We start from the raw sequence: 14,146 nt of genomic DNA, 5'->3' as shown, positions 1-14,146 counted from the left end.
GAGAGAGACGGATATAGGGAGACCAACATCCCCACCTTATGTCACGCAATTGCCGGTGAACATGTGCTATGTGAACAAAATACTGAAGGAGTGGAGAGGTGAGCTAGGACACAACCCAGAAATTGACCCGTTGCAGAGAGCGATGTTTAGAGAAAGTGTGATGAGAGGGCTTCCAGAGGTGGTTAAGAATAGACTGGAAGACGTGGTGGGGTTAATGGACATGACTTATCCTTTGTTCTGTGCACATGTAACACATAGTGTGGAGAAGCAAAGGGCTCAGGAGCAGAAAGTCAGGGATCAGGATAGAAATGACTCAAGGAAGTTAACTCAGCAACAACTGCAGCCCCAAAGGAGGTTGCAGGCAGTAATGGTGTCATCTGCTACCTCTCCACCCATGCAGGACCAGGGACCCCCGCCTGCACCTCAGGTAGTGAGAAGCTATGGCTATAGTTCACAGAACCAGGCGTCCAGGCGGCAGGCAGGGAATGGGCAATCAGGCCCACGGTTTACACAGGGACCGGGGAACGAACAACAGTTTCCCCGTTTCCACTGTTGGAACTGCGGCATGCAGGGACACAGGGAAATGAGATGTAGGCAACCATACCGTCCCGGCTCGGAGTATGGAAGACCCGTGCGCCAGGGGGAGTCACAAGGGCCCCACGACCAGGGGGAGACAGGAGGGCCCCGAAACCAGGGGGGTAATCACTAGGGGTGCCCAGAGAATGCGACGGGGGGAAATCAAATGATTGTGGTTTCCAAGGGAGCTGAGCAAGAACCTATTCTGCAGGTCCTAGTGGAGGGCAAATTAACAGAGATGATGGCAGACACTGGAGCAGGTTTTTCCTGCAGAAAGCAAAAATACGCCGCTCACTTACCCCAGTCTGGACAGTATGTTCGGACGGTCGGATTCTTGGGGAAAAACAACCGATAGCATATTACTCTAGAGCTCTTTCGCCGGTAGAGCAGGGTCTGCCACCTTGTTATCAGGCCCTGGCCGCCGCACATTTGATGTATGAGAAGGCAACGGCCGTGACAATGGGATATGACATTTGCATTTGGACACATCACAAATTGGCAAACTTGATTGAAAGAGGCAAATTTGTTCTGACCAGCCAACGGCAACAGGCTTACATGAGGCTCCTGCAGTACTCGGACGTTACGATAAAAACATGCCACGGCAGTAACCCGGCGGATCTGGTACCACTCCCGAGCGAGGGTCAACCGCATGAGTGTGAGGTGGAAGCGACAGGCTTTCGTGAAACTCCGTCCTGATTTGGGAGTCGACCCGCTCGCGATAGCAGAACTCTCACTTTTTGTGGATGGGTCCTGCTATCGGGAGGGGGAAAATTTAAGGTCAGGATACGCCGTCGTACAGTGCAAACCTAACGGAGAAACACTAACAAGAAAGGCCGGACAATGCATGCAACCATGTTCGGCCCAGCTTGCAGAACTAATAGCACTAACAGAAGCATGCATAATAGCTAAAGATCGCACGGTTAACATCTTTACAGACTCTGCGTATGCGCAGGGCGTATGCCACCTATTTCGCGGCCATTTGGAAGGCAAGAGGCTTTAAGAAATCGGACGGCTCACCGATCCTTCACCACAAGCAGGTTGTGGCGCTTATTCAGGCTGTAAAGTTGCCCAAAAACATTGCTATCGTAAAGTGCCAGGCACACAGAAAAGACCTGTCCTTTGTGACGACGGGAAACAACGCGGCGGACGAGGCCGCGAAGGCGGCGGCTGCGGTGCCGTCCACGGCTGTTCTGATGTTTGCGGCCGAACTGACGACTGAGGTAACTGAGGATAATTTGAGTGATCTTCAGGACTCAGCCACGCAGGCCGAGAAACAGTCGTGGACGGAGAGGGGGGCTGTAAGGGGGGCAGATGGTCTGTGGAGGAGTCATAACGGTTTGATAGTCGCCTCCATCGATCTTCTGTCCTTAGTGATACCTGAGGCTCATGGTGTTGATCACTGTGGAAGAGCAGAGACCCTGAAACGAATCACGAAAATGGGATTTTGGTCCCCAAAGCTTCAGGCACAAATTGACGTTACACTAGCCAGGTGTTTAACATGCTTACAGGGCAATGTGCGCAAAGGAGTACCGACAGTGGCGGCTTACACACCCCTCCCTGAGGGACCATTCAGACATCTGATTATGGACTATACAGACATGATAACGCCAGTGCAGGGCAAACGATACCTCCTGGTAGTAGAGGACTGCTTTAGTCGCTGGATTGAGGCCATTCCATCTAAACACAAGAACGCGGACACAGTGATCAAGTTCCTGTGTCGCGAGGTCATTCCGAGATTTGGAATTCCCACGATATTACAAAGCGATAATGGCCGCGAGTTCATCGACAAGGTGGTTAAAGGGCTGATGCAGAAATTAGGTATAAGACAGCGCCTTTCCTGTGTCTATAGTCCCGGGTCGCAGGGGAAGGTGGAAAGGGCCAATCTGGTCATTAAAAACAAACTGTTGAAAATCTGTATGCAAACTAAGCTTAACTGGATTGATGCTTTGCCGCTTGCTCTGATGGCTATTAGAAGCAGCGTAAACCGCCAAACACAGCTAACACCGCATGAAATGCTTACAGGCCGCAGCATGCCAGCACCGCCATTTAGACACCTGGCTAGGGGCCCGGCATTAGATATTTTTGAGCAAGATCTGAAAAAATATCTTCAGCAAGTGACTAAAATACATGAAGCTGTGTTTCGACAGGAGCAGAGAAAGGAGAGAAAGGGGGAGAAGGAGGCGGAGAAGGAAGCCACCAAACCGAGACTGATCCCTGGGGACTTGGTCTTCGTAAAGGTCCACAAGAGAAAGTGGTCATCACCCCGGAGAGAGGGCCCGTACGAGGTGATCCGATCGACTGGAACGGCAGTCCAAGTCAAAGGATCAGCGACCTGGTTCCACTTCAATCACTGCATAAAGGCCAGCGGCGATCTCTTGGGGGATACAATCGATCGCAGTTATGCAGAACCCGACATGGAGGGTCCGAGACGGCAACTGGAAGGTGCAGTGCCTGCTGATGCTCCCGCAGATGTTGGCAGCAGTGTGCGGACGGTCGGCCGGGCACAACGACGTCATTAAGAACCGTCACGGTCGACCCGTCCTTGAGGATGACGGGTTTGAGTGGGTAGGAGTCCCACGGGGTCCCGCTCAGGCTCAAGTACCAGCAGACTTTCATGACCAGGCTCAGAATCAGGCGCCCCCTTTTCCCTCCATCGAGGAAGGGGGGGAGAAGATAAGACTACAACCAAACGGGGTGTTTCCCGTAGGACCGCAAGGGCATGTTTTTGATTTTGACCATTCCCCCGTTACAGGCGGGGATACTTACCATTATACTAACGAGCATCGGGTTGTGGGGGTAGATAGGAGAGTTGAGCCTGTCCCGAACCAATCACAGGGGACAGGGGTGAGGGGAAAAAGGGAGGTCAAGGACACTGAGTCGGAAGAGGTGGGGGGACAGGATATGTTCCAGAGGACAGCCGGAACGTTGAGGGACTCAGTGGGCTCACTCTGGGCCAGGTTGAGGGGTTTGCTTCCTTCCGGGGAACAAGATGGGGGCGACTATGACTATGACGAGGAAGACCCGGAGGCTGACCCGATGTATAGGGCGGCTTTAGGGAATGAGTGGTTTAAGTGGGTCCAGTACACGAGCGCGCAGAATCAGATAGAGGATTGTTATGTCTGCTCCAAGGCACGTCCGGATAGGCTGCTGGTGAAGGGCACGAAGTTCAGTTGGGCTCAGTGTGACAGGGACGCAGAGGCATGGGAGGGGCCCCATAATAGTCGCCCTTGGTGCGAGGCAGAGTGTTTGGGGTTTCTCGGCTCTAGTCGTTTTAAGGCGGCAGGAAACGTCACGGATTTCAAGGATGTCACTATGCGGGAACGGTGTAGGAAATTGGATGTACGTGTGCAGGGGGTAGCGACGGGGTTGCCAATACCCAGAGGTGTCAAACTATGGCTGACCAAGGATTTCGAGTGCTTGCAAAAGGAGGGGACCCGGGATGTAGGGGAGGTGGCAGAGGGGCGGTGCACTACTATTTGGAGCATCACGACTAACTGTACGAAAGAAGGAAAGTGTGGACACGGGGTCGTGTTAAAGGGAGTGGATACCAACCCACGGCCTGTAGCTTGCCCTTTTCATGTCCAGGATATGGCACTGGCGGACCAATACTGGCTCTGCGGCGGTAGGAGGTTGAGGAATACACTTCCTTTAGATTGGTCAGGTAGATGTGCCCGGGTTCAGGCGATCATGCCAATGGTGGTCCTACCATTATCAGTGACGGAAGGACCTTCTGAGTCTCCTATCTCTCGAACGAAGCGTAGCTACAAGGCAGACCCAAGGGTGTATCTGGACAGCATAGGACAGCCAAGGGGCATTCCAGCCGAGTTCATGGCTAAGAATGAGATTGCGGCAGGGTTTGAGTCTATTCTGCCATGGATATCGGTCAATAAGAACACCGGGTGGATCAACTATTTGTTTTACAATCAGCAGCGGTATCTCAATTACACCGAGGAGGCGTTGGATGCAATGGGGGACCAGATGCACGCGACCAGTACGGTGGCGTGGCAGAATAGACAGGCTCTGAACTGGTTAATGGCGGAGAAGGGTGGAGTCTGTTCCATGTTTGGACAGTACTGCTGCACATTCATTCCGACGAATGTGGGGCCAGGGGGAAAGTTCTCCGAGGCCATGGCTAAGCTGAAGGATTTGAGGGAGGAATTGAGGGGGAATTCTGGCCGGAATGAAGAATGGTGGGGGAGTGGGGTGTTGGAAAGATTGGGACAGTGGGGAAGCATAGTGATGCAGACGGGGATATCCATCGGGGTGGCAGGGTTGATATTGGTTCTCCTTTTCTGTTGTGGTATGCCTCTCTTGGGTAGGCTGGTAACTTCACACGTAACGAGCCAAATGCTGATGGTGGGACAGAAAGAGATTGAGCCACAAATCGGGCCATATCCTCAGCTTTATGCTGCCTTAGAGGGAGACGAGGGGATAGAGGATTAGGGGTATGGTGAGGTAGGGACATTTTCTTTTTGTTGGTTCTTTCCTTTAAGAGTGACGGGGGATGGTCTGAGCGCAGTTTTGTTGGTTTATTCCTTTAACTAGGAATTTTAGTCTGATTTTCTAATGATCCTTCGGCATAGAGATTGCAACCATTGAAAATCATTGCATTGTTTTTTATTTTTTTATTATTTTTTGTTTATTTTACTTGTGGTCCTGGTCAAACCGGAATGGGAAGGGGCATCGGCAGAGTGTCGGTTCTGAGCCTGAGGAAGCATTGAGAAGAAGTGGTCGGGGGATCGGTTCTGGGGACTGGAGGGACAAAAGGGGGGGGCTAACGCAGTGGGCAAGATGGGCACCTCCCGTCGAAGATGGGGGGACACGTGGTGAGGTCGGTACCAGCGCCTCCCGTCCAGGCATGGGGACATGCTTCTACGAGGACTGGAGGTGTGGCGTGGTGGTTGCTGTATTGGCAAAATGTGACTTTTGGCAATACGGTGAGGAGACTATGGCGTGGGCATGGAAGGGGGGCTGAGCGATGGACACTGGGACTCAATGTTATGGAAGAGACAATGTCATTTTTTTTGGGAGGGATGTTCTATGTTTAGTTCTGACGGTCAACTTCTCCTTTCCCTGATGAGAGTCGCGGTTTCCGGCCGGAACTGTGGCTCATTTGGTAAGCGGTGGAGGTTGGGGGGATTTGTCTGTCAGGTTAGGATTATAAATTGGGGTATTTTTTTTTTTTTTTTTTTTTGATGTTTTATTATTACTCTTGTTTTGAGCGGTTTTGTGTTTATTGTGAGAACGGTAGTCAGCCTTTGTTGGTCCGTTAGGGGTCCAGTGAATGAAGTAAGGTTTCTTGTTTAGTTAGACGTTCACATTTTCTTGGTTATATGATTTGGGTGGGACTAGGGATAGCCCCAAATGGGGGAATGTTGGGGAAAATGTGTATACGAGGGTGGAGGTAGGAAAGGGGTTAGTCTTGACTAGTTTAATATAGGTCAACTAGCAGGGCTCAAAGACACTAGGGCGACAGTCTGGCTGATGTTCTTAAAACAGCCTCAAGATAGCAGATGGACATTTCAGTACATCATATCGTGTGTTCTAATCTTGTGTCTTTTCTCTCTTACACACATACACAGCACACACACAGACACAGCACACACACACAGACACACACAGTTACACAGCACACACACAGACACACACAGTTACACAGCACACACACAGACACAGACACACACAGTCGCACAGACATACACACCGACACACACACACATTCCCTGTGTCACAATACACACATACAATACACACACGTCTGTACACAGACGCACACACACACAGACACACACACACATACACACACACACACACAAACACACACATCTCACTCTCTCTTCATGTTCTTAATGTTTTACATCATATCGTGTGTGGATATCATATCTTGCTTATCTCTCCTCATGTTCTCTCTCTCTCCGATGTTAAATCTACGTATCATCTTAATGTACGTCATGTCAGATCTGACATGATGTGATACGTCATCATATCTGTCATGGGGGCAGGACTGAGAGGGGATTTAGGGACAGGCAAAGGGTTCCAGGACAGAGTGTTTTTTTGTTCAAGCTGTGGCGATCATCTTTGACCCATAGCTCTTGCTGTTAAAGAACTTCTTTTCTTAAATAAATTACCTATTTGTTACAATTGGAAATATCGTCTCCTGCTGTGTTAAACAACCTTTCCACAACAAAGTTCTTTACGTTTTTGGCGCACAGCATCCGAGAAGTCTTCATTCATATAAATGTTGGTGCCTTTTAGATTGTTAACTTTTGAGAGAATTGCCTGTCTATCTTTATACGTGAATAACTTCACTAACATAGATCGTGGCCTCTTGCCATCACCATCAGCCGATGGCCTATACGGTGTGCTCGTTCCATTTCTATATGCTTTTGATACATTTTTTTTTTTCACTTAAGATTTCTCTGAATTTCTTTTCAGAGTCTGACCAATTTTCGTCAGGTGATTCTGGGATGCCGTCAATGACAATGTTGTTTCTCCTGGACTCGTTTTCTAGATACTCAACTTTGTCCAGCCAGCGTTTGTTTTCAGCTTGAAGAGCCTCAGAGTTGGATTGAAGGTGTTTAATAGCACCAGTGGTCTCAGAATTAAGAGTGACCTTCAATTCATCCACTTCTCTCTCTGAGAGTATTCAAGGCTCCTTTTAACCTCCTGCATTTCTCTAGACAGATCATCAATACGCTTATTGCTTGAGTCATTGATCATTTGCACAAAGCTCTTGAAACTGTTCTCTTGTTGCGTGATAAGGTCTTTATAGTAGGACTTTTGTTGGTCCAAAAGCTCACGAACAACTGAGAGAGAAATAAGGTCTTCTTCATTTTTCTTAGGTGGCATTTTATCAGATTGTCAATGCCCCTCTAGACAGTTAAACGGTTAAAACTGGCCTGATGGTGACGCCTGGGCCTGGCCTGATGGTAAAGCCTGGGCCTGGCCTGATGGTGGTAGCTGGGCTGGTGGAGCCTAGGCCTGGCCTGATGGTGACGCCTGGGCCTGGCCTGATGGTGAAGCCTGGGCCTGGCCTGATGGTGAAGCCTGGGCCTGGCCTGATGGTGGTAGCTGGGCTGGTGGTGAAGCCTGGGCCTGGCCTGATGGTGGTAGCTAGGCTGGTGAAGCCTGGGCCTGGCCTGATGGTGGTAGCTCGGCTGGTGAATCCTGGGCCTGGTCTGGAAGTAGCTGGCTGCTGCTGGAGCTAGGGCTCAATCCAGTTTCCGTCACGATTTTACATATAATTTTACTTCAGAGTTGCAGGAAAAAACGTACAACAACTTCTAGAAGTTTGATGGGAATAAATAGTGCAATTTGGGAAGATTTTAGGCAGATCGTTTTCAACAGGTTTCAATGCACAGCAGCACTGTCGGCCACTAATGTATTTACCATCTTCTCCAGAGTCAGACAAGAACATAGATACCAATTTCCTCTCTGTGCTTTCAGTAGAAACTAGCCCAGCTTACCACAAATGAATGGGAAAGGATATGGACCACTAGCCGCCTAGCTGTTGACCAAAAACACCTCTCCCTGAGTTTTAATCTAGACTAGTGGTCCGTATCCAATTCCATGCATTTGTGCTAAACTAGACTAGCTTGCAGCCAGATAGCATTCTACTGAACGCATAGAGGAAATTGGTATCTATCTTCTTGTCTGACTCTGGAGAAGACGGTAAGACCTTAAGAGCATTTCCAATAATGTTGGTGTGTTCCTTCAAACTGCATCTGACAGCTCTTGGTATCCAAGGTGTCTTCTTGCATCCCACCACCACCCCATTCTCTTCCTTAGATTTGTGTGTTGGGTTACTTTAATGATATAAAGGCCTTCACTTTAATACTACCTCGATTGTCATCGTTACCATCCATCTTCATCATCCATTCACTGTCAATTGATAAGAAGCTCAAACTCATGAAACTGGATTACATGTAATTAAATTACAAGACAAGGAAAGAAGCTCTTTGCCAAGTATTTACATTTACACATATCAGGACTGTATCCTCTGCATTTAACCCATACAAACTATTTAGATTAGATTAGATTCAAATTAGGGCTGTCAGTTTATAGCGTTAATTAGATTAATTAATTACACAGCTAATTATCGCGTTATGAAAATTAACTCAAAATTAATTAAAAAAAAAAAATTATCTCATTCATTCAATAAGAACGTAAAATACACATTTACAGACTTTTTTTTATATGGTCCATTTGCATGTTCCTGGTATCTGATTCTAGGGACATATGGATCTCAGGGAATGTATTCCCAGTGTCAGAAATACTGTGTCTGTTATTAGGCTTGAGTAAATTGTAATGAACCAAATGAGAATATCAATTAATTTTTTTTTATCTTTGACTGTGAATAACAATATGCTCAAATTGACCAGACCTGAAAAATCTAAGCAAATTAATAGATGGAAGATGATTAAACAGAAGGTTTTGTAGATACAGTACTGAATTCTGCCATCCGGACACATGCTATTTGAAATATGATTATAGAATATAGAATATCAGGCATAAAATGGTTATGCGATTAAAATGCGATTAATTAGATTAATTAATTAATTACAAATCCTGTAATTAATTCGATTAATTTTTTTAATCGCCTGACAGCACTAATTCAAATGTATTGTCATTAGAGGTATGTGGCAGGGCCGCGTCTATTCTAAACCCAAGCGGTTCATGCGTTTTGCGAATCTGATTGGCCACTGACGTTTCTGGTCATGTGACACGTGCGCCCAATCGCATGACGTGCCCATTTCCGCCTCGACCAGCAGAAAACCCGAACCCGTCCCTAACCCTAACCGTTCTATCGCCATGCTCTAAGACAAACTCTAACCTTAACCAACTTCGAAAGAGTGCCTAAGCTTAACCGGGGAAAGAACTTGCCGTCACACGATTGGTGCGACCAGAAACATCAGTGGCCAATCAGAGCGCAAAAAGCGAACGCGGAAGCATGCACCGTTTGGGTTTAGAATACAGGTGGCAGGGCCTCAAAACGATGACAGATTACAAAGGCACCTCCTACAAGCTGAACAATGATATCTCCCTGGCGGATGAGCTAAATACCTTCTATGCAAGGTTTGAGGCTGTGAATAACAACATCAGCCTACAGACCACTGCAATAGAGAGGGGGAGCCACTGCCGGTGGAGACTCAGTGTTCAGGATAACAGAACATATGAGGTGAGGAGGACCTTTAAGAAAGTGAATATCAGGAAGGCAGCAGGACCGGACGGTATCCCTGGCCGCGTCCTAAAAGTCTGTGCCGACCAACTGGCCCCGGTATTCACTGACATATTCAACCTGTCCTTAGAACAGTCTGTCATCCCCACCTGTCTGAAAAAGTCCACCATTATCCCTGTACCCAAAAAATCCATGCCCGCTTGCCTCAACGACTACCGCCCTGTAGCTCTCACCTCCATAGTCATGAAGTGTTTTGAGAAGCTAGTGAAGGGCTACATCTGTTCCTTCCTCCCCAACACCTTGGACCCCCTGCAATTTGCATATCGTCCCAACAGGTCCACGGAGGACACCATAGCCCATGTGCTGCACACAGCAGCATCACACCTGAACAAAAGGCAGGGGAACTATGTGAGAATGCTATTCATCGACTACAGCTCAGCATTCAATACCATAGTCCCCTCAAAACTCGTAGCCAAGCTCAGGGACCTGGGCTTGAACTATGACCTCTGCCAGTGGGTCTTGGACTTCCTCACAGGAAGACCCCAGGTGGTGAGAGCAGGCAACTGCACTTCCTCATCCATCACTCTCAACACAAGGGCCCCCCAGGGCTGTGTTCTGAGCCCCTCCTCTACTCGCTGTACACACACGACTGTGTGGCACAGCGGAACAACAACACAATTATCAAGTTTGCTGACGACACAGTTGTGGTGGGCCTGATCTCTGCAAACGACGAGAGGGCCTACCTGGAAGAGGTAGAGGACCTGGCGCGATCGTGTCGGGAGAACAGCCTCTCCCTGAATGTCAGCAAAACTAAAGAGATGATTGTGGACTTTAGGAGGTCGGGGGCCAGGGACTACAGCCCCCTCAGCATCGACGGGGCACCGGTTGAGAGAGTGAACAGTTTTAAGTACCTCGGAGTCCACATATCCGAGGACTTGACATGGACCACACACATTGACAGTGTAGTGAAGAAGGCACGGCAATGCCTCTACTTCCTTAGGCGCCTAGGGAAGTGCAAAGTGAGTCAGAAGATCCTCAAGAACTTCTACTCGTGCACAATAGAGAGCATCCTGACTGGTAACATCACCTCCTGGTTTGGGAATAGCACCGCACAAGACCGCAGCAGACTACAGAGAGTGGCCCGTTCAGCCGAGCGCACAATTGGAGGTGGGCTTCCCACTCTCCAGGACGTTTATAACAAGCGTTGCAGGGCCAAGGCTAAGAGAATAATCAAAGACTCTAGTCACCCAAACAACTGCCTCTTTGAACTGCTGCGGTCAGGCAAGCGATACCGGAGTCTCATGGCCAGTACAGAGAGACTCAGAAGGAGCTTCTATCCCCAGGCCATCAGGATGCTCAATGACAATGACACTATGTAACAACCCATCATCTACACACACTGCAGTGCACACACATCCACACACTCACTTTAAACAAACACTCACCTTACCATTCACTTTAGACACTTTATATTTATCTATTATTAAAGAGATTTGCATCACATTCATACCTCATTTGCACCCTACCCTAAGTTTTGTACCTCTGCATTGTACCTCACTGTTACTCATTTTACTCTGTATTGTATATATGTATTGTGACAGACTCAGGGGTGTTACGAGCCGTCACCAGATTGGAATTAACAAAACCCACACGGCACAAGGTAGAAGCACGTTTAATAGCAGTTTTATTACTGTTTAGGGGAAAAGGAGAGGTTAGGGTAATCGTCAGCCAGTCCGTAATACAATAGAATCGTCTTGGTCCGTTAGCGGGGTCCAGTACACAGAGCGATTCTCATACGGGCGGGGGCTGATCCGGGAGAAGAGACGTCAGACAAGCAGGGGTCGATACACATGCAGGTTCTCAGACAGTCAGGGGTTACAGCACATAGCAGGGTCCTCCTTCCAAAAGCAGATAAACAGCGCATTGGTCACACACACAATAATCGTTTCCTCTTCTCTTCTCTTCTCTTCTCTTCTCTTCTCTTCTCTTCTCTTCTCTTCTCTTCTCTTCTCTTCTCTTCTCTTCTCTTCTCTTCTCTTCTCTTTACTCACGCCCTCTCCTTCCATATGGTTTCGCCTCAGCTACTCCAATGCTTCTCTGTCTCTGTCTCCATTTTGTATGCTACTTGATTGACAGGTGATTGCGCTCACCTGTCTCGGACGCGTCTGGCACAGGTGCGTTGCATCTGTGCTGATGCGCTCTGCACTGGCGGGAGTCTCTCCGGGACTCCTAATATGGGCATATGCCCAAGTACCTTGGCCGTCTATCACCACGCCAGCCGGTCTGCCACAGTATATTGACTTTACTTACTTTTTACTTACTTCTTAATTACTTTATTTTTTACTTACTTTATTTTTACTGTATGTAGCACACTATCAGGGGCTCATACAGAAACAAGCATTTCCTATAAAGTATTCTGTATTTTGTTGTGCCAAATAAACAAACTTGAACTTGAAACTTGATTATACAGCACAAGTACAATACAACAAAAATATGTGTGGTGTCCAACCAGTGTGCAAATGTAGCAGTAAAGTGCAACAGCAATATACAATGTACAGGTGGTTAAACTGGGTAAAAATTATACAAATTAGTACTACTGAGTGTAGTTCTAATCAGATGCATGTACAGAGTTGTATTATATTATAGACAGTATGACTACTACAGCTCTTACTACTGGCCAGCAGCGTAAGAGTAGGATATGTAGAGATATACAGTAGATATAGTAAAGGACTATGTGCAGGTAAGTACAGATAGGTGAGGATAGGTATATATGCAGTGGGAATAAATATATATACAGCATTATAGTACATGCTAACAGAGCTAAGGATTATGTGCAGGTATATTCAGATGTATATATATGTATTAGGGATGCACTGATATGAAAATTTGCCACCGATACCGATTGTTCAACTAACACAATCGGCCGATACCGATATTTGTGGCAAAAAACAAAAAAATTGTAATTTTTTTTTGTAATATATATATATAACTTTATATATATATATATATTTTTTTAACTACTGTATATTTGTATGTCTCTAAATGTTTTGATGAATTGAAAATGGAGGACCCTTATGTAAAAAAGCCTAAAGTCTTTTTCTGGTCTTCATCCTCCAGTCCACTGAGCTGTACTGTATTGTACCCACTCTGCAATCTGTCAATAAAGCTTTCAATCAATCAATCAGACAAATGCATAGAAAAGCCCTTATTATAACCAAATAACAAAAAATTATATGATTGCTTATGAAAATGTTTTAGCCCTATGCTTGACTATTATTTTAGCCATGGCAACAAATAAAATAATAATAATAAAATGAATAAATAAAATATTAAATAAATAGGCTACACGTCTCTCTTTTTGTGTTACAAATTGTGCTCACCGATATAAACATAGGCATAATAGTACTGTTACATTTGTGACATATATGATATGCAAATATACAGTACTGTTACCCATAGATCCTGACTGAGAGTATATATATTATACCAGACCAATCCCATATAACGCTCATATTCATCATCATCACGCTATAAAATGGGAACGTATTGATGAAAAAATTATTTAGTGTGGTGATTTTTGGCTGGTGAAAATGCTGAGTGGCTAGTGACTTTGGAAAACCACTAGCCACAGTGGCTAGTGAGCCAAAAAGTTAATGTCAAGCCCTGGTAGTGTGGTAGTGAACGGGTTAACCCTTTGCCGTGTGGCAGTGAAAGGGTTAATTGAGAGTTTACAAGGTCCTCTATGATGACGCAACATTCAAAGCCAGAAGCCAGAGCCGGACACCACACGTCAGTCATGTCAGTCACGTCAGTCAGGGACATTCGCTAATGTAAGCAGCCCTCTGGGTCCGGCTAATACATGGTTGTCAATCTAAAAATGAGGTTGTTTTTCTTAATTCCTGAAAAGCTGACCATTTTGGAAACAATAGGTTTTGATACGACAGAATCACACACACACACACAACAGATAACTGGACAGTGAGTCAATCTAACCTTTTGAGAGTTGGTAATAATCTCATAGGACCCCATACTTAGTTCAGGTCTGTTGTCTTTGTCGACCCGGACCCCTTCCACTCCTCTGGTGGGTTGATAGAGCTGCCATGGTACTGAGAGAGGAGGGGGGGAGGAGGAGGAGGAGAGAGAGGAGGAGGAGGGGGAGGAGAGAGGAGGGAGGAGGAGGGAGATGAGAGGAGGAGGGAGGAGAAAGAGAGGAGGGGGAGGAGAGAGAGGAGGAGGGAGGGGGAGAGAGGAGGAGGAAGAGAAGGAGGGAGGAGAAAGAGAGGAGGGAGGAGAGAGTGGGGGAGGAGGAGAGGGAGGAGAGCGAGAAGGAGGGAGGAGAGAGGGGGGAGGAGAGAGAAGAGGGGGTGGAGATTGATAAAGAGTGAGATAGAG

This window comes from Notolepis coatsorum, assembly GCF_963971535.1.
Source record: "Notolepis coatsorum genome assembly, chromosome: 8".
Lineage (NCBI taxonomy): Eukaryota > Metazoa > Chordata > Actinopteri > Aulopiformes > Paralepididae > Notolepis > Notolepis coatsorum.
This window is presented reverse-complemented; position numbering follows the sequence as displayed.